Below are 25,673 nucleotides of genomic sequence, written 5' to 3' on the forward strand. Positions count from 1 at the left end.
CTGTCCAGTTCTGCCAGCACCATTTGTTAAAGAGACTGTCTTTTTTCCATTGGATGTTCTTTGCTGCTTTGTCAACGATTAGTTGGCCATACGTTTGTGGGTCTAGTTCTGGGGTTTCTATTCTATTGCATTGGTCTATGTGTCTGTTTTTGTGCCAATACCATGCTGTCTTAATGATTACAGCTTTGTAGTAGAGGCTAAAGTCTGGGATTGTGATGCCTCCTGCTTTGGTCTTCTTCTTCAAAATTACTTTGGCTATTCGGGGCCTTTGTGGTTCCATATGAATTTTAGGATTGCTTGTTCTAGTTTCGAGAAGAATGCTGGTTCAATTTTGCTTGGGATTGCATTGAATGTGTAGATAACTTTGGGTAGTATTGACATTTTCACAATATTTATTCTTCCAATCCATGAGCAGGGAATGTCTTTCCATTTCTTTATATCTTCTTCAATTACCTTCATAAGCTTTCTATAGTTTTCAGCATACAGATCTTTTACATCTTTGGTTAGATTGATTCCTAGGTATTTTATGCTTCTTGTTGCAATTGTGAATGGGATCAGTTTCTTTATTTGTCTTTCTGTTGCTTCATTGTTAGTGTATAAGAATGCAACTGATTTCTGTACATTGATTTTGTATCCTGCAACTTGGCTCAATTCATGTATCAATTCTAGCAGACTTTTGGTGGAGTCTATCGGATTTTCCATGTATAATATCATGTCATCTGCAAAAAGCGAAAGCTTGACTTCATCTTTGCCAATTTTGATGCCTTTGAATTCCTTTTGTTGTCTGATTGCTGATGCTAGAACTTCCAGCACTATGTTAAACAACAGCAGTGAGAGTGGGCATCCCTGTCGTGTTCCTGATCTCAGGGAAAAAGCTCTCAGTTTTTCCCCGTTGAGGATGATGTTAGCTGTGGGCTTTTCATAAATGGCTTTTATGATCTTTAAGTATGTTCCTTCTATCCCGACTTTCTCAAGGGTTTTTATTAAGAAAGCGTGCTGGATTTTGTCAAAGGCCTTTTCTGCATCGATTGACAGGATCATATGGTTCTTCTCTTTTTTTTTGTTAATGTGATGTATCACGTTGATAGATTTGCGAATGTTGAACCAGACCTGCATCCCAGGAATGAATCCCACTTGATCATGGTGAATAATTCTTTTTATATGCTGTTGAATTTGATTTGCTAGGATCTTATTGAGAATTTTTGCATCCATCTTCATCAATTATCTCTGATAATCTTAATTTGCCAATGTAAACAGGTGCCTGAGAGGTTGAACTGTGCCTTTTGAGGTTAGGGGACAAATGTTGAAATTCAGGGTCCACAGTAGGTGAGAGCTCTGGTAAACTATAACCCATTCATGTTGGACTTAACAAGGAAAGCAGAAATCATATCTTCACATATTCACATATGTAAATCACATATTTACAACAGAAGAAATGTATTGCAGAGAACTGGTCACACAGGTGACAAAGGACCTGAAATTAAAATAGATGCCACAGATTAATAAGAGCAAGATGCCACAATCATTCCTGGATTGGAGAGAGAGCTAAGAGACAATGTCACAGAAGCTTAGGAACTAGAACTGTAGCAGGCCTATCCAGCTGGAGCTACAAAGAAATGGGAGCCAGTGCCAGAGAAGTTGCCCAAAGTACAGAGAAATACCCTGGCATCTTTATTCCTCCCAACCATGGAGGCTTTTTCCCAAAAGGCTGGATCCAGGAAAAGTAGAAGAGTAGTTTTGAGGGCAAATATAGCCACGAGCAGCACATACCTCAAAAAGTTGCCCCCCAGGGATGAGAGTGAACCAGAAATAAAACATCCCCTTCCATTATAGCTTATTAGACCATTGCTCCATTTTAAATGCAGATGACTCAAAGCCACTGTATTCACAATGGAGTACAAATTAGACCATCTGGAACTATGTTGGAAGACTTAACTTTGTGATTGATGAGATGACTGTCCTTGTATCATATTTTTCCCCACTTTTTCTTCTAACCATATATTTTGTTGTTAGATATCCACAGACAAATTTTTCCAGGGTTTTTAAAAAATCTTGATAAAATATGTAGCATGTAAAATTCACCATCTTGATCATTTTTAAGTGTACATTTCAATAGTGTTAATGTTAAGCGTATTTGCATTTTTGTGCCAGATCTCCAGAAATTTTTCATCTTACAAAACTGAAATTCCATTCCCACTAAACAACAACTCTCTGTTTACCAACCCCACCCCCCCAACTCCCTGGTAACCACCATTTTGCTTTCTTTTTCTATGAATTCCTCAGGGATTTTATATGTGTGTGCGCACACACACACACACAAACACACACATGTGCACATGCAAAAGGAGATATGAAATCAAATATGACAAGATGTTAACATTTGTTCAATCCACATAGTGTTTATATAGAGTACACTGTATTATTTTCAGTTTTTATTTTTCATAATAAAAATATGGATAAAAGTAATTAAATGATAGTAGGGGTAAGTTAAAAACGGACATTTCCAGTGAAACAAAAACTGAAAGAGTTTGCCTCCAGAAGACTAGAACTAATGGAAATTCTAAAGGATGTTCTTCAAGAAGAGAGAAATGAAACAAGATGTTAGGTCAGCTATAAGGAAAAAGTGAAGAGCAGTGAAAATTGTGTGCACTGTTGTGGAAATAATGTCACTGACACTAGAGATGAGGATGATGTATTATTTGAGGGTAACAATGACTCAGTTTTTAATTTAGTGAATGCCTAAAATAAAGAAAGTTCTCTACATACATTGGTGATGAAATGTCTTCTTGCTCTAAAGGTAGTGAGTTTCTGGGCTTTGAGGATGAAGGTAAAAACTTTTTGGGGTGCCTGGGTGGCTCAGTCAGTTAAGTGACTGACTCTTGATTTCAGCTCAGGTCATGATCTCACAGTTATGGGGTTGAGCTCCATGTTGGGCTCCACATTGAGCATGGAGCCTGCTTGGGATTCTCTCACTCTCTCTCTGCCCCTTCCCTGCTCATTCTCTCTCTCTCTCTTTCAAAATACATAAATAAACATTTAAAAAAATCTTTTCAGGGTGCGTGGGTGGCTCAGTTGGTTAAGTGTCCAACCCTTGATTTCAGCTCGGGTCATGATCTCACAGTTTGTGAGTTTGAGCCCCACATGAGGCTCTATGCTAACAGTGTGAAGCCTGCTTGGAATTCTCTCTCTCTTTGTCCCTATCCTGCTTGTGTGCTTTCTGTCTCTCAAAATAAATAAATAAACTTAAAAAAAAACTTTTCAAAGATAAAAATAAATATCTGGTATGACAGTTCTTCAAAAAATTAAAAATAATATTACCGTATGATCCAGCAATTTCACTTTTGGAGACATATCCAAAATAATTGAAAGTAGGTTCCTGAAGAAATATTTGTATGTAGGATACATAATTCACAGCAGTATTGTTCACATTAGCCAAGTGCCGGAAGCAATCAAAGTGCCCATCAACAGATGAATGAATAAACAAAATATGGTAAATACATACTATGGAGTATTATTTAGCCTTAACAATGAAGGAAATTCTGACACATATTATAACATGGGTGAACTCTGAAGACATTATACTAAGTGAAATAACCAAGACACACAAGGGCAAATTTTACATGGTTTCACAAAATGAAAAGGCAACCTACAAAATGGAAAAAGCATTTGCAAACTATATATATGATAAAGGGTTAATATACAAAATATATAAAAAATTTATACAATTAATTCAATAGCAAAAATTAACCTGATTAAAAAATAGACAAAGGAGTTGGATAGACATCTTTCCAAAGATATACAAATGACCAAAAAGTGTATGAAAGGGTGCTTATTATCATTAACCATCAGGGAAATGCAAATCAAAACCATAATGAAATATTATATCACAGTTAGAATTGCTAATATAAAAAAGAAAAAAGATAACACATGTTGGCAAGGATGTGGAGAAAATGGAACCCTTGTACACTGGTTGAAATGTAAATTGATACAGCCATTATGGATCACAGTATGAGGTTTCCTCAAAAAAATTTAAAGTAAACCTACTATATGATGTGGCAGTCCCCCTTTTGGGCATGTATCCAACAGAAACAAAAACAGGATCTCTAAGAGATATCTAAAGCCTCATGTCATTGCAGCATTATTCACAGTAGCCAAGACATAGGAACAACCTAAGTGTTGCATGGATGAAGAAAACGTGGATGATGGAGATGAAAAGTATGGCATAAAGAATATAGACAATAATAACGTAATAACGTCGTATAGTGACAGGTGGTTACTACATTTATCATGTAGCATTGAATAGTGTATAGAATTGTCAAATTAATGTATTGTACACTTGAAACTAATATAATGTTTTATATTCATTATAAAATAATAAAAAAAAGAGAATATTATTTGGTCATGAAAGAGAAGGAAATTCATTTGTATCAATATGGATGAAATTGGAGGGCATTATACTAAGTAAAAAAAATCCAGAGAAAGACAAATACTATGTGGTGTCATCTATATGTGGAATATTAAAAAAAAAAGTTAAAGTCACAGAAACAGTTAATAGAATGAAGGTTACCAGAGGCTTGGAGGTGGGGCATATGGAGAGATATTGGTCAAAGGGTACATACATTCAGTTATAGGATGAATAACTTCTGAGGATCTAATATACAACATGTAGTATATGTAAAACTATAGTTATAATACCGTATTGTATCCTTGAAACTTGCTAAAAGAATAGATCTTAAGCATTCTCACCGCACACAAAAAAGGTAATTGTGAGGTGATGTGTTAATTCACTCTACTGTGGCAATCATTTTACAATGTATATGGGCATTAAATCATCAAGATGTACACTTTAAATATATGTAATTTTATGTGTCCATTATACCTAATAAAGCTGGGGAAAATAGTTGAGATGATAAATATTATGTTATATGAGTTTTACAATTAAAAATAAATAATAACAAAAGTACTTCTAGTTGTATCTCTAGTAGTGGATAAATGAATGTTGATTTGTTTATTATTACTGTACATATTAAAATATGTTGTATGTATGTTATTTCATAACAGTTTTCAGAAGATGATTTATAAAGATGCCAATTTTTCCTAATTTACAAATTCAACAATATGCCAAGAAATATGCTTACATGGTTTCCTTATTTGATTATTGTTTTGAACTAGACAACCTGACACCTTAGTTCATATGGAATATACATGTAAAATGATGCAGAAAATCTCTGAAAAAGACAAGCAATTTGAAATAACTCGTTTGTTCAGCGTTTTAAACATAAAAGGGTGTTGAACTTTGTCATACTTTTTCTGCATCGATTTTTCTGTATCAATAGTCATGTGGGTTTTCCCCCTTAATCTCTTAATGTAGGCAATATTAATTTATTTTTGTATGTTGAACCACCTTTGCATTTGAGACATTTCCTCTTGGTCATAGTTATAATCATTTTCTCACAAATTCTCTTTATTGTTATAAATTTGTTCACATATTCTATGTCTTGAGTCAGTATCAGCAGTTTGTGTTTCTAGGAATTTGTCTATTTCATCTAGGTTATCTATTTTGTTAGCATATAGTTGTTCTTAGTGTTCCCTTTTTATATATAATTTTATATATAATTTATAATCATTTTTATATATAATTAGAAAAAATCCTAATAGAAAGATGTCTTCTTATTTTCCTTTGCGAGGCACCATACTACTTACACCTACACCAAAAGCCCCTGGCTTTCTTCCAGATAATCTGCCACTTACTGAGTACAAATCATGGTATGCTGATCAATCTTAGGTTATTTGTTTAGTGTACAATATTCCACTCATAGCCTACTTTCTCCAAGTCTGTTATGGACTGTGTAAAATCAGGAATGTATAGGCTTTAATATAATGCCCTAAATTTGAATTTTTAAAATACGGTCCCTTAGAAAACCCATAAAGCTAGCTGCAGATTTCTCAACAGAAAGTTGGCAACCCAGAAGGGATTGGCATGATATATTCAAAGTGTTGGATGGGAAAAATTTGCAGCTAAGAATACTCTATCCAGCAAGGCTATCATTCAGAATAGGAGGAGAGAGAGAGTTTCCTAGACAAACAAGAGCTAGAGTTCATGACCACTAAACCAGCCCTGCAAGAAATATTAAAGACTACTCTCTGAGCAGAAAGGAAAGACAAAAATAAGTAAGGAATAGAGAAAATCTCCAGAAACATTGACAAAACAAGTGATAAAATGGCAATAAATATATATCTATCAATAATTACTCTGAATGTAGGCAACTATGTGGATGGAATTAGAGGGTATTATGCTAAGCAAAATTAGTCAGAGAAAGACAAATATCATATGACTTCACTCATATGAGGACTTTAAGATACAAAACAGATGAACATAAGGGAAGGGAAGCAAAAATAATATAAAACAGGGAGGGGGACAAAAACATAAGAGACTCTTAAATATGGGGAACAGAGGTTACTGGAGGGGTTGTGGGAGGGGTATGGGCTATATGGGTAAGAGGCACTAAGGAATATACTCCTGAAACCATTATTGCACTATATGCTAACAAACTTGGATGTAAATTAAAAAAATAAATTAAATAAAAATTTAAAAAGTAATTGCTCTGAATGTAAATGGACTAAGTGCTCTAATCAAAAGACATAAGGTATCAGAATGGATTAAAAAAAGACCCATGTATATGCTACCTTCAAGAGAATAATTTTATTTCTATTTATTTATTTATTTATTTTTAAATATATGAAATTTATTGCCAAATTGGTTTCCATACAACACCCAGTGCTCATCCCAACAGGTGCCCTCCTCAATACCCATCACCCACCCTCCCCTCCCTCCCACCCCCCATCAGCCCTCAGTTTGTTCTCAGTTTTTAAGAGTCTCTTATGCTTTGGCTCTCTCCTCCTCTAACCTCTTTTTTTTCCATCCCCTCCCCCATGGGTTCCGGTTAAGTTTCTCAGGATCCACATAAGAGTGAACATATATGGTATCTGTCTTTCTCTGTATGGCTTATTTCACTTAGCATGACACTCTCCAGTTCTGTCCACGTTGCTACAAAGGGCCATATTTCATTCTTTCTCATTGCTACGTAGTACTCGATTGTGTATATAAACCACAATTTCTTTATCCATTCATCAGTTGATGGACATTTGGGCTCTTTCCATAATTTGGCTATTGTTGAGAGTGCTGCTATAAACATTGAGGAACAAGTGCTCCTATGCATCAGTACTCCTGTATCCCTTGGGTAAATTCCTAGCAGTGCTATTGCTGGGTCATAGGGTAGATCTATTTTTAATTTTTTGAGGAACCTCCACACTGTTTTCCAGAGCGGCTACACCAGTTTGCATTCCCACCAACAGTGCAAGAGGGTTCCCGTTTCTCCACATCCGCGCCAGCATCTATAGTCTCTTGATTTGTTCATTTTGGCCACTCTGATTGGGTGAGGTGATATCTGAGTGTGGTTTTGATTTGTATTTCCCTGATGAGGGGCGACGTTGAGCATCTTTTCATGTGCCTGTTGGCCATCCGGATGTCTTCTTTAGAGAAGTGTCTATTCATGTTTTCTGCCCATTTCTTCACTGGATTATTTGTTTTTCGGGTGTGGAGTTTGGTGAGCTCTTTATAGATTTTGGATACTAGCCGTTTGTCTGGTATGTCATTTGCAAATATCTTTTCCCATTCCGTTGGTTGCCTTTTACTTTTGGTGATTGTTTCCTTTGCTGTGCAGAAGCTTTTTATCTTCATGAGGTCCCAATAGTTCATTTTTGCTTTTAATTCCCTTGCCTTTGGGGATGCGTCAAGTAAGAAATTGCTACGGCTGAGGTCAGAGAGGTCTTTTCCTGCTTTCTCCTCTAAGGTTTTGATGGTTTCCTGTCTCACATTCAGGTCCTTTATCCATTTTGAGTTCATTTTTGTGAATGGTGTGAGAAAGTGGTCTAGTTTCAACCTTCTGCATGGTGCTGTCCAGTTCTCCCAGCACCATTTGTTAAAGAGACTGTCTTTTTTCCATTGGATGTTCTTTCCTGCTTTGTCAAAGATGAGTTGGCCATACGTTTGTGGGTCTAGTTCTGGGGTTTCTATTCTATTCCATTGGTCTATGTGTCTGTTTTTGTGCCAATACCATGCTGTCTTGATGATTACAGCTTTGTAGTAGAGGCTAAAGTCTGGGATTGTGATGCCTCCTGCTTTGGTCTTCTTCAAAATTACTTTGGCTATTTGGCCCTTTTGTGGTTCCATATGAATTTTAGGACTGCTTGTTCTAGCTTCGAGAAGAATGCTGGTGCAATTTTGGTTGGGATTGCATTGAATGTATAGATAGCTTTGGGTAGTATTGACATTTTGACAGTATTTATTCTTCCAAACCATGAGCACGGAATGTTTTTCCATTTCTTTATATCTTCTTCCATTTCCTTCATAAGCTTTCTCTAGTTTTCAGCATACAGATCTTTTACATCTTTGGTTAGATTTATCCCTAGGTATTTTATGTTTCTTGGTGCAATTGTGAATGGGATCAGTTTCTTTATTTATCTTTCTGTTGCTTCATTATTAGTGTATAAGAATGCAACTGATTTCTGTACATTGATTTTGTATCCTGCAACTTTGCTAAATTCATGTATCAGTTCTAGCAGACTTTTGGTGCAGTCTAACGGATTTTCCACCTATAATATCATGTCATCTGCAAAAAGTGACAGCTTAACTTCCTCTTTGCCAATTTTGATGCCTTTAATTTCCTTTTGTTGTCTGATTCCTGATGCTAGCACTTCCAACCCTATGTTCAACAACAGCGGTGAGAGTGGGCATCCCTGTCATGTTCCTGATCTCAGGGAAAAAGCTCTCAGTTTTTCCCCACTGAGGACGATGTTAGCTGTGGGCTTTTCATAAATGGCTTTTATGATGTTTAAGTATGTTCCTTCTATCCCAACTTACTCGAGGGTTTTTATTAAGAAAGGATGCTGAATTTTGTCAAATGCTTTTTCTGCATCCATTGACAGGATCATATGGTTCTTACCTTTTCTTTTATTAATGTGATGTATCACGTTGATTGATTTGTGAATGTTGAACCAGCCCTGCATCCCAGGAATGAATCCCACTTGATCATGGTGAATAATTCTTTTTATATGCTGTTGAATTTGATTTGCTAGTATCTTATTGAGAATTTTTGCATCCATATTCATCAGGGATATCGGCCGGTAGTTCTCTTTTTTCACTGGGTCTCTGTCTGGTTTAGGAATCAAAGGAATGCTGGCTTCATAGAGTGAGTCTGGAAGTTTTCCTTCCCTTTCTGTTTTTTGGAATAGCTTGAGAAGGATAGGTATTATCTCTGCTTTAAACATCTGGTAGAACTCCCCTGGGAAGCCATCTGGTCCTGGACTCTTATTTGTTGGGAGATTTTTGATGACTGATTCAATTTCTTCGCTGGTTATGGGTCTGTTCAAGCTTTCTATTTCCTCCTGATTGAGTTTTGGAAGTGTATGGGTGTTTAGGAATTTGTCCATTTCTTCCAGGTTGTCCAGTTTGTTGGCAAATAATTTTTCATAGTATTCTCTGAAAACTGTTTGTATCTCTGAGGGATTGGTTGTAATAAGTCCATTTTCCTTCATGATTTTATCTATTTGGGTCACCTCCCTTTTCTTTTTGAGAAGCCTGGCTAGAGGTTTATCAATTTGTTTATTTTTAAAAAACCAACTCTTGGTTTCGTTGATCTGCTGTACAGATTTTTTAGATTCTATATCGTTTATTTCTGCTCTAATCTTTATTGTTTCTCTTCTTCTGCTGAGTTTGGGGTGTGTTTGCTGTTCTGCTTCCATTTCCTTTAGGTGTGCTGTTAGATTTTGTATTTGGGATTTTTCTTGTTTCTTGAGATAGGCCTGGATTGCAATGTATTTTCCTCTCAGGACTGCCTTCGCTGCATCCCAAAGCGTTTGGATTGTTGTATTTTCATTTTAGTTTGTTTGCATATATTTTTTAATTTCTTCTCTAGTTGCCTGGTTGACCCATACATTATTTAGTAGGCAGTTCTTTAACCTCCATGCTTTTGGAGGTTTTCCAGACTTTTTCCTGTGGTTGATTTCAAGCTTCATAGCGTTGTGGTCTGGAAGTATGCAAGGCATGATTTCAATTCTTGTATACTTATGAAGGGCTGTTTTGTGACCCAATATGTGATCTATCTTGGAGAATATTCCATGTGCACTCGAGAAGAAAGTATATTCTGTTGCTTTGGGATGCAGAGTTCTAAATATATCTGTCAAGTCCATCTGATCCAATGTATCATTCAGGGCCCTTGTTTCATTATTGACCATGTGTCTAGATGATCTATCCATTTCTGTAAGGGGTGTTAAAGTCCCCTGAAATTACCACATTCTTATCAATAAGGTTGCTTATGTTTGTGAGTAATTGTTTTATATATTTGGGGGCTCCCGTATTTGGTGCATAGACATTTATAATTGTTAGCTCTTCCTGATGGATAGACCCTGTAATTATTATATAATGCCCCTCTTCATCTCTTGTTCCAGCCTTTAATTTAAAGTCTAGTTTGTCTGATATAAGTATGGCTACTCCAGCTTTCTTTTGGCTTCCAGTAGCATGATAAATAGTTCTCCATCCCCTCACTCTCATCTAAAGGTGTCCTCAGGTCTAAAATGAGTCTCTTGCAGACAGCAAATAGATGGGTCCTGTTTTTTTTTTTATCCATTCGGATACCCTATGTATTTTGGTTGGCGCATTTAGTCCATTTACATTCAGTGTTATTATTGGAAGATATGGGTTTAGAGTCATTGTGATGTCCGTACTTTCTCTCTGGTACTTTCTCTCTGGTACTTTCTCTCACAGGATCCCCCTTAGGATCTCTTGTAGGGCTGGTTTAGTGGTGATGAATTCCTTGAGTTTTTGTTTGTTTGGGAAGACTTTTATCTCTCCTTCTATTCTAAATGACAGACTTGCTGGATAAAGGATTCTCGGCTGCATATTTTTTCTGTTCATCACGTTGAAGATTTCCTACTATTCCTTTCTTGCCTGCCAAGTTTCAGTAGAGAGATCTGTCATGAGTCTTATTGGTCTCCCTTTATATGTTAGAGCACGTTTATCCCTAGCTACTTTCAGAATTTTCTCTTTATCCTTGTAGTTTGCCAGTTTCACTATGATATGTTGTGCAGATCGATTCAAGTTACATCTGAAGGGAGTTCTCTGTGCCTCTTGGATTTCAATGCCTTTTTCCTTCCCCAGATCCGGGAAGTTCTCAGCTATTATTTCTTCAAGTACCCCTTCAGCACCTTTTCCTCTCTCTTCCTCCTCTGGATACCAATTTTGCATAAATTATCTCTTTAGTGCATCACTTAGTTCTCTCATTTTCTCCTCATACTCCTGGATTTTTTTTATCTCTCTTTTTCTCAGCTTCCTCTTTTTCCATAATTTTACCTTCCAGTTCACCTATTCTCTCCTCTGCCTCTTCAGTCTGAGCTGTGGTTGTTTCCATTTTTTTTTTTTTTGCAGCTCATTTATAGCATTTTTTTTTAGCTCCTCCTGGATGTTCCTTAGTTCCTTGATCTCTGTAGCAATAGATTCTCTGATGTTCTTTATACTTTTTTCAAGCCCAGCGATTAATTTTATGACTATTATTCTAGATTCACTTTCTGTTATATTGTTAAATCGTTTTTGATCAGTTAGCTGTCATTATTTCCTGGAGATTCTTTTGAGGGGAATTCTTCCGGTTCATCATTTGGATAGTCCCTGGAGTGGTGCGGAACTGCGGGGCACTTCTTCTGCGCTGTCTTGAATAAATTGTGTTTTGGGCAGGGCCACAGTCAGACCTGATGTCTTTCCCCAGCCCACGGCTGGGGCCATAGTCAGACTGGTGTGTGCTTTCTCTTCCCCTCTCTTAGGGGTGGGATTCACTGTGGGGTGGTGTGGCCTGTTTGGGCTACCTGCCAGGTTTGTGGTGCTGGGGACCTGGCATAATAGCGGGGTGGATCGGCAAGGTGCGCAGGGGCCGGAGGGGCAGGCTCAGTTCACTTTTCCTTCGGTGATCCACTTCAGGAGGGGCCCTGCAGCACCGGGAGGGAGTCAGACCCACCACTGGAGGGATGGATCTGCAGAAGCACAGTGTTTGTGTGGTTCAAGCAAGTTCCCTGACAGGAACTGGTTCCCTTTCGGACTTTGGTTGGAGGATGGGCAAGGGAGATGGTGCTGGCAAGCGCCTTTTTCCCCACCAAGCTGATCTCTGTCATCCGGGGCTCAACAACTGTCCCTCCCATTGTCCTCCAGCCTTCCTGCTCTCGGAGCAGAGCTGTTAGCTGATAACCTTCCAGATGTTAAGTCCTGGTTGCTGTCTGAACACACTCTGTCTGGCCCCTCCGCTTTTGCAAGCCAGACTCAGGGGCTCTGCTTTGCTGGCAGGATGCCCCTCCGCCCCAGCTCCCTCCCACCAGTCCGTGTAGCACGCACTGCCTCTCCACCCACAAGAGACTAATTTTAGATGTAGAGACCTGAAGATTGATAGGGAGGGGATGGAGAACCATCTATCATGCTAATGGACACCAAAAGAAAGCCAACATGGCCATACTTATAATAGACAAACTAGATTTTAAAATAAAGACTCTAACGAGATGAAGAAGGTCATTATATCATAATTAAGGGGTCTATCCATCAAGAAGATCTAATGACTGTAAATACTTATGCCCCCAACATGAAAACACCCAAATATATAAATCAATTAATCACAAACATAAGCAGACTTATTGACAATAACACCATAATAGTAGCGGACTTCAATGCCCAGCTTACAGCAATGGACAGATCATCTAAACAGAAAATCAACAAGGAAAAATTGGCTTTGACTGACACACTGTATCAGATGGACTTAACAAATATATTCAGAGTTTTCCATTCTAAAACATCAGAATACACATTCTTTTCAAGTGCACATGGGACATTCTCATGAACAGATCACATAATAGGTCACAAACCAAACCTCAATAAATACAAAAATATTGAGATCATATCGTGTATTCTTTTATGACCAAATGCTAGGAAACCAGAAGAAAAAATTTGGAAAAACACAAATACATGGAGGTTAATCAACCTGCTACTAAATAATAAATGGGTCAACTGGGAAATCAAAGGAAAAATTAAAAAAAATATGTGAAAACAAATGAAAATTAAAACACATGGTCCAAAACCTTTGTGATGCAGCAAAAGTGGTCCACATAGGGAAGTATATAGCAATAGAGGCATATCTTAAGAAACAAGAAAAATCTCACAAAAAAACCTAGCCTAACCTTACACCTTAAGGAGCTACAAAAAGAACAACAAATGAAGCCTAAAGCCAGCAGAAGGAAGGAAATAATAAAGATGAGAGCAGAAATAAATCATACAGAAGCTTCAAAAAACCAATAGGACAAATTAATTAAACTAGGAGGTAGATCATTGAAAAACTTAGTAAAATTGATAAACCCATAGCCAGGCTTATCAAAAAGAAAAGAGAAAGGACCCGAATACATGAAATCACAAATGAGAGAGGAGAAAGAACAACCAACACCACAGAAATACAAACAATTATAAGAGAAATTAAAAAAAAAAACTATATGCTAACAAATTGAACAACCTGGAAGTAATGGATAAATTTCTGGAAACATATAAACTACCAAAACAGAAACAAGAAAAATAGAAAAACTTGAACAGACTGATAACCTTCAAAAAATTGAATCAATAATCAAAAATCACCTAACAAGCAAAAGTCCAGGGCCAGATGGCTTCATAGGGGAATTCTACCAAACATTTAAAGAAGAGTTAATAGCCTATTCTTCTCAAACTATTTCAAAAAATAGAAATGAAAAGAAAATTCACAAATTAATTCTATGAGGCCAGCATTACCCTCACACCAAAACCAGATAAAGACTCCACTAAAAAAGAAAAAAGAACTCCAGGCCAATATCCCTGATGAAGATTGATGCAAAAATTCTCAGTAAAATAAAAAGCAGATCAAATCCAAGAGTACATTAAAAGAATCATTCACCACAATCAAGTGGGATTCATTCCTGGTTTGCAAGGGGATTCAATATTTGCAAATCAGTCAACATGATACACCACATTAATAAAAGAAGAGAACCACATGATCCTTTCAATAGATGCAGAAAAAACATTTGACAAAGTACAACATCCACTCATGATAAAAACCCTCAACAAAGTAGGGTTAGAGGGAACATAACTCAGCATAAGAGCCATCTATAGTGGCGCCTGGGTGGCTCAGTCGGTTAAGCGTCCGACTTCGGCTCAGGTCATGATCTCGTGGTCCATGGGTTCGAGCCCCGCATCGGGCTCTGTGCTGACAGCTCAGAGCCTGGAGCCTGTTTCAGATTCTGTGTCTCCCTCTTTCTCTGACCCTCCCCTGTTCATGCTCTCTCTCTCTTTCTGTCTCAAAAATAAATAAACGTTAAAAAAATTAAAAAAAAAAAGAGCCATCTATGAAAAACCCACAGGTATCATCCTCAATGGGGAAAAACTGAGAGCTTTTCCTCTATGGCCAGGAAGAAGACAGGGATGTCCACTCTCACTATTGTTATTTAACATAGTATTGGAAGTCCTAGTCACAGCAGACAACAAAAAGAAAAAAAGAATCCAAATCAGCAAGGAAGAAGTCAAACTTTCACTATTTGCAGAAGACACAATATTCTACACAGAAAACGCAAAAGACTTCACAAAAAAAATTGCTAGAACTGATACACGAATTCAGTAAAGTTTCAGGATTCAAAATCAATGCGCAGAACTCTGTTGCATTTCTATACATCAATAATGAAGCAGCAGAAAGAGAAACCAAGGAATCAATTTCATTTAAAATTGCATCAAAAACCATAAGATACCTAGGAATAAACTTAACCAAAGAGGTGAAATACCTGTACTCTGAAAACTGTAGAACGCTGATGAAAGAAATTGAGGGGGGCACAAAGAAATGAAAAGATATTCCATGCTCATGGATTGGAAGAACAAATATTGTTAAATGTCTATACTACCCAAAGCAATCTACACATTTAATGCAATGCTTATCAAAATACCAACAGCATCTTTCACAGAGCTAGAATAAACAATTCTAAAATTTTTATGGAAACACAAAGACCCTGAATAGCCAAAGCAACCTTGAAAAAGAAAAACAAAGCTGAAGGCATCACAATTCCAGACTTCAAGTTATATTACAAAGCTATATATCACAAAGTAGTAATCAAAACAGTATGGTACTGGTACAAAAATAGGCACATAGATCAATAGAAAAGAATACAAAATCCAGAAATGAGGGGTGCCTGGGTGGCTGAGTCAGTTAAGCGTCCAACTCTTGATTTCTGCTCAGGTCATGATCTCATGGTTTGTGAGATCAAGCCTCTTGTCAGGCTCTGCGCTGACAATGTGGAGACTGCTTGGGATTCTCTCCTTCCCACTCTCTCTGCCCCTCCCCTGCTCACACTCTTTCTCTCTCTAAAAAATAAATAAATAAACATTAAAAAAAGAAAATCCAGAAATGAACCCACAATTATATGGTCAAAGCATTATTATGTGCTTTGAAAAGCAGGGAAGTATATCCAATGGGGAAAAAATAGTCTCGTCAACAAATGGTGCTGGGAAAACTGGACAGCAACATACAGAAGAATGAAACTGGATCACTTTCTTACACCACACACAAAAATAGATTAAAAATGGATAAAACACCTAAATGTGAGACAGGAAACCATTAAAATCCTAGAGAACAGCAGCAGTAACCTCTTTGACATTTGCCATAGCAACTTCTTACTAGATATGTCTCCTGAGGCAAGGGAAATAAAAGCAAAATAAACTTTTCGGATTAATATATATATATATATATATATATATATATATATATATATACTATTGGGACTAATATTTTATATAGTTATATTTATATTATACTAATGTTATACTAATATATATATGTGTGTGTATATATATATATATATATATATATATATATATATACATATACATATTCCAGGAATGAAATTCCAGGAATGAAATCTTGCCATGTGTAACAACGTGGATGGAACTAGAGAGTATTATACTAAGCCAAATAAGTCAGCCAGAGTAAGACAAATACCATATGATTTCACTAATGTGGAATTTAAGAAACAAAATAAAGGAGCATAAGGAAAAGAAGACAGAAAGAGGCATACCAAGAAACTGACTCTAAACTATAGAGAACAAACTGGTAGCAGAGAGGACATAGGTGGGGGAATGGGCTAAATAGGTGATGGAGATTATGTAGTGCACTTGTTGTGATGAGCGGCGGGTTGTATGGAAGTGTTGAATCAGTATATTTTATACCTGAAGCTAATATTACACTGTATGCTAACTAACTGGAATTTAAATAAAAACTTTTTAAAAAAGAAAAAAATATGGTCCCTTAAATGACAAATTCTTCTTGAATGTTCCTGGAAGATCAGGATTATGTAATGCTATTTGATACTGTTCTAAATTCTATTCATGGATGAAGCAAATCTTACTTCTAGCTCATGGCTTACCTGTTAAAATTATTCAAATTTTTGTTGATTTTGAAATGTGTGTTTGATGATAGTATTGTGGTTATGTTTAAAAAGAAGAATCCTTGCTTTTAGAAGTACATATGGTTACATAACAAAGTTTTTACAGGTAAAATTATATGTTTGGAATTGTTTCAAAATATTCCAAAGGTTGGAGTGGGGAAGAGATGAGGAGGAAGATGAGTGGAGATATAGAAGAATCAAGATTGGCCATGATTTGATAATTGCTGAAGCTAGGAGATTGGGTTCAATTTGATATTATGTGTTTTATTTGTGTTTTGTGAGTAAACACTGATATCAAAGTTTTCTTTTTTAAAAATTTTATTTAGTTTTTTTTGAGAGAGAGAGAGAGAAAGTGGAGGGGTAGAGAGAGAGGGAGAGAGAGAATCCCAAGAAGGCACCACGCTATCAGCATGATGTCCAATGTGGGGATTGATCCCACAAACAGTGAGATCATGACTTGAGCCCAAATCTAGAGTCTGATGCTTAACCGACTGAACCACCCAGGCACCCCTGATATCAAAATTTTCTAAACAGAGTCTCTGTCAGGCTTTCCCCACCTCTTCTTCCAACAGCCTCCTGGTTGGGCAGATTAGAAACTGCCTCATGCTAGCTATGGTATATACTAATTAACTCATGGAAAATGTATGTAAAATGCAACTAAATGTAGCTCTGAAGGTGCTGGTGTCAGTAATGAACCAAAACTTTAAAGAGCTTGAATATGTCCCTAGCGAATGCAGTACATCCTGCTCAACCCGTGGAGCCTGAGCTGCCCACTAGAGAAATGTCTACACTTGTTCTCCCCTCCATAACCCCTTCTAAACTTTAACCCCAAGTTATCTTCATTTATGCCACAACCTCCCAATTTTAGTTGGTCTTGAAGGGGACAAATGTCACCCAGAACAATTGAAAAATGATAGAATCCAGAAATTTTAGTTAGAAACGGTGAACCAGATATTCCAGAAAACTCACAAAAATGACAGTAATGGGATATTATGAAGGTATAAGTGTACCAAGATCTAGGTAAAGGGAGACAAATAAAAGCAACATAATTTTGGGAGAAGGAAACAATGAAATTGACTTTGCACACCTGAAGAAGCTGAACCCCAAGCAATGGAAAAAACTGAAAAATAACCCAATTCACCCTGAGAAACCCTCAAAAGGGTCAGGAATTGGCAATACTGGGTACTTCTGAAAATGGGAATGAAGATGATGATAAAAACTGATGGTTGATTGTCTAAATTTTATCTAAAATCAGTTAGATCCCTGGATCCCCACCCCACTGAACACAGCTAGTCAACTTCCTTTCTTCCATTTGGCTAAAGATTAGGGATTTGGGGCGCCTGGGTGGCTCAGTTGGTTAAGCGTCCGACTTCAGCTCAGGTCACGATCTCACGGTCTGTGAGTTCGAGCCCCGCGTCAGGCTCTGGGCTGATGGCTCAGAGCCTGGAGCCTGCTTCCCATTCTGTGTCTCCCTCTCTCTCTCTGCTCCTCCCCCGTTCATGCTCTGTCTCTCTCTCTGTCTCAAAAATAAATAAACGTTAAAAAAATTAAAAAAAAAAAGATTAGGGATTTATTCTTTAGAAAGGGTAAAACAATTTCTGGAGCAGGGAACCCAGCCACAATTGAAGTGAGAAGTACTACACTTAAAATAGTATAATTCATTTAAATGAAAGTTTACATACTTAATATTGATACCTACCTCATCCCAGTCTCTGAGATTACTGCTATTTAGATTTACTCCAGGGGAAAGATTGGATGACTGTGAGGTATCTGATTACCCCAACAGAAAAGATTAAAGATAGTGACATGGGGAGTTGCCCCCCAAAAAGGAGCAATCAGAACACCCCACAGAGTTAGTCTCTAAATCCCACCCACATGCACAGCACTTCTAATCAGCTTCCTACTATTCAAATCTTAAGTAGTCAACCAAGAATCACCACACATTTGAGGAAATATGAATATAAATAATATGAAAGACAGAGGACCAAAATCAACAAACAGAGAGAGTACTTTGGAAAAAATAGAGGCCATACACAGAAAAGAAAACTTAAGGAAATCTAAACGTTCCATTTATCTAAAAGTTCCTCAGCATTTTTATTCCATGGTTTAGTCTTCCTTGTCTGGAACCTATTTTATTACCTCGGCAAAATCCTGAGCCACTTTCAGATCTGGTGTGTGCTAGGTCTTCCTACCTCTAGTAAATTGCTCATGTTTGTGCCTTACCTCTCTAGAAACAATTGAACTTTCTTTTAAAATTTTGCATCATAATTAAATATTTAGGAATAAAGGGCTTTGACATCTACCATTTATTCTCAAATAGTTTAACAACAACAACAGCAGCAGCAACAGCAGCAGAAGGTATATGGGAATTCCCTATACTATTATTGCAACTTTTCTACAGAAAACTTTTGCAAGTTTTACATTTACATTATATGAACATTTTCATTTACAAAAACACAATTTTTACATTTTTAAAAAGCAAAAGGTAAACAACATTGTGTTAGACAACACATGTATATATACAGCCCTTTGTTGGCCACCTTCCCTTGAGATTTATCAAGGGAAATTTTATTTAGAAACAGCTCAGCAAGCACAGTTCCAATTTTCCATTTTAAATACTGACTCTTGAAGGTCACTGCATCCAGTGACTCTAAGGTAAAGAATTCAGCTCTCTATCATATCCCTCTCCCTTTAAGAGAATATTTCAAACACGGTTGCATCTCATGAGTTCATCTTAATTTCTTTGTGTGATTTTTGTAACAATCTGAATGCCAGAAATGGACATCTCTTGGCTCAAATTTAAGGCATGCTTAGATTTAAGTAGAGTTGAATATGACTCTATAGTTCCATTATCATGGAAAAGTCCCCCAAAGATAATCATTATAAATACTGCACCCATGAGGTCCAATTGTTGCAAGGAGTTGTATTCAAGGAAGCACATTCAAAAGATCTTAAACAATTTAAAAATATTTTACATGTTTATCTTATGTTCCTTTCAGAATATGAAATAGAATCCAATTTATACATACCAACAATATTTAAATGTTTTTAAGTTTATTAATTTATTTTGAGAGAGAGAGAGAGCACGAGTGGGATGGGGCAGAGAGAGAAGGAGAGAGAATTCCAAGCAGAGTCCATGCTGTCAGTGCAGAGCCCAGGGCGGGGCTCAAACTCACCAACACTGAGATCATGACCTAAGCCAAAATCAAGAGTTGGGCGCTTAACTGACTGAACCACCCAGGTATCTCACCTGCAATACTTTTTATATACTCTCTCTTCTTTTCAATTTTATTACATACCCCACCTTAACATGTCTGGCGCCTCTTATCTGCAAAAATGCCTTCAAATACTCTTGTTTTTTCTCGCCAATATTTTCACATTCTTTATTATGTAGGTTAATTTAGCTTCTCTCTCTTTACATCCTTTATCTTTTTGTCGACCTTTGAGATATTGTTTTCCTCAGTTTATTTTTCTATTTCTACATTGCAAAACGTTTAAGAACTTACCTGGTAGGGAATTGGTCTCCTGATTGGGGCCTCTAAACCTGGAAAGATTCCATCTGTTTGCTTCCTTGAGGGGCAGAGCAGAAATTGAGAAACTTGACACCTTAATAATTTTTTGCCCCTTACGTAGGCAAGAAGAGAAACAACATCCAAGGACCAACTCCTAGGGCAATCCAAATAATTCCATCTGACAATCTCCCCCATGGGGCCGCTTTTAACAGATCAAACTTGTAGAAAAATTTGCCTATATTACTCTTTAAAAAATTATTTGTTAGGTTTTGAAATGCAGAAAAATATTAATAAGAAACAAAAGACCTATCACTCAATGCCCAATAAATTTCCAATGACAGTATTTTTTTTTTTTTACAGGGAAAATAACTTTGTTTTGTTTTGAGGTGTGGGCAGATGCCTAACCTCAGAACTTCTGGAACTGCTTTCTGGTGCCAGAAGCCTTGGTGACCTTGAGTGTGTTGAAGATCACAGTTTCTCTCAAGGGCTGGCACTCACCCACTGTGACAATGTTTTCAATATTGACATTCTTGAAACAGGGGGACAGGTGCACAGACATGTTCTTGTGGCATTTCTCAAAGCAGTTGTACTTTTGGATGTAGTGGAGGTAATCTTGGCAGATTACAATGGTCCTCTGCATCTTCACTCTGGTCACCATGCCAGACAGAATGTGCCGTTGGGTGGAGACATTATGAGGAAAGAAGCATTTCTGGCATCTTGAATCCCAGACCAATGGTTTTGTAGTATTGTGAGAGCCTCTTCTTGCAAGTTTCTCCAAGCAGACCCCCTCCTTATTTTGATAGGTTATTAGTTGGTTTTGTTGGGCATGATAACTGTGAATGTATGCCATCTTCCTGGCCACCCAAAGATAGTATTTTTTTTTAATATATGAAATTTATTGTCAAATTGGTTTCCATACAACACCCAGTGCTCATCCCAAAAGGTGCCCTCCTCAACACCCATCACCCTCCCTCCCCTCCCTCCCACCCCCCATCAACCCCCAGTTTGTTCTCAGTTTTTAACAGTCTCTTATGCTTTGGCTCTCTCCCACTCTAACCTCTTCTTTTTTTTTTTTTTTTTCTTTTTTCCTCCCCCTCCCCCATGGGTTCCTGTCAAGTTTCTCAGGATCCACATAAGAGTGAAACCATATGGTATCTGTCTTTCTCTGTATGGCTTATTTCACTTAGCATCACACTCTCCAGTTCCATCCACGTTGCTACAAAAGGCCATATTTCATTTTTTCTCATTGCCACATAGTATTCCATTGTGTATATAAACCACAATTTCTTTATCCATTCATCAGTTGATGGACATTTAGGCTCTTTCCATAATTTGGCTATTGTTGAGAGTGCTGCTATGAACATTGGGGTACAAGTGCCCCTATGCATCAGTACTCCTGTATCCCTTGGATAAATTCCTAGCAGTGCTATTGCTGGATCATAGGGTAGGTCTATTTTTAATTTTCTGAGGAACCTCCACACTGCTTTCCAGAGCGGCTGCACCAATTTGCATTCCCACCAACAGTGCAAGAGGGTTCCCGTTTCTCCACATCCTCTCCAGCATCTATAGTCTCCTGATTTGTTCATTTTAGCCACTCTGACTGGCGTGAGGTGATACCTGAGTGTGGTTTGGATTTGTATTTCCCTGATAAGGAGCGACGCTGAACATCTTTTCATGTGCCTGTTGGCCATCCGGATGTCTTCTTTAGAGAAGTGTCTATTCATGTCTTCTGCCCATTTCTTCCCTGGGTTATTTGTTTTTCGGGTGTGGAGTTTGGTGAGCTCTTTATAGATTTTGGATACTAGCCCTTTGTCCGATATGTCATTTGCAAATATCTTTTCCCATTCCGTTGGTTGCCTTTTAGTTTTGTTGGTTGTTTCCTTTGCTGTGCAGAAGCTTTTTATCTTCATAAGGTCCCAGGAATTCACTTTTGCTTTTAATTCCCTTGCCTTTGGGGATGTGTCGAGTAAGAGATTGCTACGGCTGAGGTCAGAGAGGTCTTTTCTTGCTTTCTCCTCTAAGGTTTTCATGGTTTCCTGTCTCACATTCAGGTCCTTTATCCATTTTGAGTTTATTTTTGTGAATGGTGTGAGAAAGTGGTCTAGTTTCAACCTTCTGCATGTTGCTGTCCAGTTCTGCCAGCACCATTTGTTAAAGAGGCTGTCTTTTTTCCATTGGATGTTCTTTCCTGCTTTGTCAAAGATGAGTTGGCCATACGTTTGTGGGTCTAGTTCTGGGGTTTCTATTCTGTTCCATTGGTCTATGTGTCTGTTTTTGTGCCAATACCATGCTGTCTTGATGATTACAGATTTGTAGTAGAGGCTAAAGTCTGGGATTGTGATGCTTCCTGCTTTGGTCTTCTTCTTCAAAATTACTTTGGCTATTCGGGGCCTTTTGTGGTTCCATATGAATTTTAGGATTGCTTGTTCTAGTTTCGAGAAGAATGCTGGTGCAATTTTGATTGGGATTGCATTGAATGTGTAGATAGCTTTGGGTAGTATTGACATTTTGACAATATTTATTTTTCCAATCCATGAGCAGGGAATGTCTTTCCATTTCTTTAAATCTTCTTCAATTACTTTCATAAGCTTTCTATAGTTTTCAGCATACAGATCCTTCACATCTTTGGTTAGATTTATTCCTAGGTATTTTATGCTTCTTGTTGCAATTGTGAATGGGATCAGTTTCTTTATTTGTCTTTCTGTTGCTTCATTGTTAGTGTATAAGAATGCAACTGATTTCTGTACATTGATTTTGTATCCTGCAACTTTGGTGAATTCATGTATCAATTCTAGCAGACTTTTGGTGGAGTCTATCGGATTTTCCATGTATAATATCATGTCATCTGCAAAGAGCGAAAGCTTGACTTCATCTTTGCCAATTTTGATGCCTTTGATTTCCTTTTGTTGTCTGATTGCTGATGCTAGAACTTCCAGCTCTATGTTAAACAACAGCGGTGAGAGTGGGCATCCCTGTCGTGTTCCTGATCTCAGGGAAAAAGCTCTCAGTTTTTCCCCGTTGAGGATGATGTTAGCTGTGGGCTTTTCATAAATGGCTTTTATGATCTTTAAGTATGTTCCTTCTATCCCGACTTTCTCAAGGCTTTTTATTAAGAAAGGGTGCTGGATTTTGTCGAAGGCCTTTTCTGCATCGATTGACAGGATCATATGGTTCTTCTCTTTTTTTTTGCTAATGTGATGTATCACGTTGATTGATTTGCGAATGTTGAACCAGCCCTGCATCCCAGGAATGAATCCCACTTGATCATGGTGAATAATTCTTTTTATATGCCGTTGAATTCGATTTGCTAGTATCTTATTGAGAATTTTTGCATCCATATTCATCAGGGATATTGGCCGGTAGTTCTCTTTTTTTACTGGGTCTCTGTCTGGTTTAGGAATCAAAGTAATACTGGCTTCATAGAATGAGTCTGGAAGTTTTCCTTCCCTTTCTATTTCTTGGAATAGCTTGAGAAGGATAGGCATTATCTCTGCTTTAAATGTCGGGTAGAACTCGCCTGGGAAGCCATCTGGTCCTGGACTCTTATTTGTTGGGAGATTTTTGATAAGTGATTCAATTTCTTCACTGGTGATGGGTCTGTTCAAGCTTTCTATTTCCTCCTGATTGAGTTTTGGAAGAGTGTGGATGTTCAGGAATTTGTCCATTTCTTCCAGGTTGTCCAATTTGTTGGCATATAATTTTTCATAGTATTCCCTGATAATTGTTTGTATCTCTGAGGGATTGGTTGTAATAATTCCATTTTCATTCATGATTTTATCTATTTGGGTCATCTCCCTTTTCTTTTTGAGAAGCCTGGCTAGAGGTTTGTCAATTTTGTTTATTTTTTCAAAAAACCAACTCTTGGTTTCGTTGATCTGCTCTACAGTTTTTTTAGACTCTATATTGTTTATTTCTGCTCTGATCTTTATTATTTCTCTTCTTCTGCTGGGTTTAGGCTGCCTTTGCTGTTCTGCTTCCATTTCCTTTAGGTGTGCTGTTAGATTTTGTATTTGGGATTTTTCTTGTTTCTTGAGATAGGCCTGGATTGCAATGTATTTTCCTCTCAGGACTGCCTTCGCTGCGTCCCAAAGCGTTTGGATTGTTGTATTTTCATTTTCGTTTGTTTCCATATATTTTTTAATTTCTTCTCTAATTGCCTGGTTGACCCACTCATTCGTTAGTAGGGTGTTCTTTAACCTCCATGCTTTTGGAGGTTTTCCAGACTTTTTTCTGTGGTTGATTTCAAGCTTCATAGCGTTGTGGTCTGAAAGTATGCATGGTATAATTTCAATTCTGGTAAACTTATGAAGGGCTGTTTTGTGACCCAGTATATGATCTATCTTGGAGAATGTTCCATGTGCATTCGAGAAGAAAGTATATTCTGTTGCTTTGGGATGCAGAGTTCTAAATATATCTGTCAAGTCCATCTGATCCAATGTCTCATTCAGGGCCCTTGTTTCTTTATTGATCGTGTGTCTAGATGATCTATCCATTTCTGTAAGTGGGGTGTTAAAGTCCCCTGCAATTACCACATTCTTATCAGTAAGGTTGCTTCTGTTTATGAGTAGTTGTTTTATATATTTGGGGGCTCCGGTATTCGGCGCATAGACATTTATAATTGTTAGCTCTTCCTGATGTATAGACCCTGTAACTATTATATAATGTCCTTCTTCATCTCTTGTTCCAGCCTTTAATTTAAAGTCTAGTTTGTCTGATATAAGTATGGCTACTCCAGCTTTCTTTTGGCTTCCAGTAGCATGATAAATAGTTCTCCATCCCCTCACTCTCAATCTAAAGGTGTCCTCAGGTCTAAAATGAGTCTCTTGTAGACAGCAAATAGATGGGTCTTGTTTTTTTATCCATTCTGATACCCTATGTATCTTGGTTGGTGCATTTAATCCATTTACATTCAGTGTTATTATAGAAAGATACGGGTTTAGAGTCATTGTGATGTCTGTATGTTTTATGCTTGTAGTGATGTCTCTGGTACTTTGTCTCACAGGTCCCGCTTAGGATCTCTTGTAGGGCTGGTTTAGTGGTGACAAATTCCTTCAGTTTTTGTTTGTTTGGGAAGACCTTTATCTCTCCTTCTATTCTAAATGACAGACTTGCTGGATAAAGGATTCTCGGCTGCATATTTTTTCTGTCTAGCACACTGAAAATCTCGTGCCAATTCTTTCTGGCATGCCAAGTTTCAAAAGAGAGATCAGTCACGAGTCTTATAGGTCTCCCTTTATATGTGAGGGCACGTTTACCCCTTGCTGCTTTCAGAATTTTCTCTTTATCCTTGTATTTTGCCAGTTTCACTATGATATGTCGTGCAGAGGATCGATTCAAGTTACGTCTGAAGGGAGTTCTCTGTGCCTCTTGGATTTCAATGCCTTTTTCCTTCCCCAGTTCAGGGAAGTTCTCAGCTATTATTTCTTCAAGTACCCCTTCAGCACCTTTCCCTCTCTCTTCCTCCTCTGGGATACCAATTAAGCGTATATTATTTCTTTTTAGTGTATCACTTAGTTCTCTAATTTTCCCCTCATACTCCTGGATTTTTTTTATCTCTCTTTTTCTCAGCTTCCTCTTTTTCCATAACTTTATCTTCTAGTTCACCTATTCTCTCCTCTGCCTCTT

The sequence above is a fragment of the Leopardus geoffroyi genome, chromosome X (assembly GCF_018350155.1).
Source record: "Leopardus geoffroyi isolate Oge1 chromosome X, O.geoffroyi_Oge1_pat1.0, whole genome shotgun sequence".
In the NCBI taxonomy this organism is placed as follows: Eukaryota; Metazoa; Chordata; class Mammalia; order Carnivora; family Felidae; genus Leopardus; species Leopardus geoffroyi.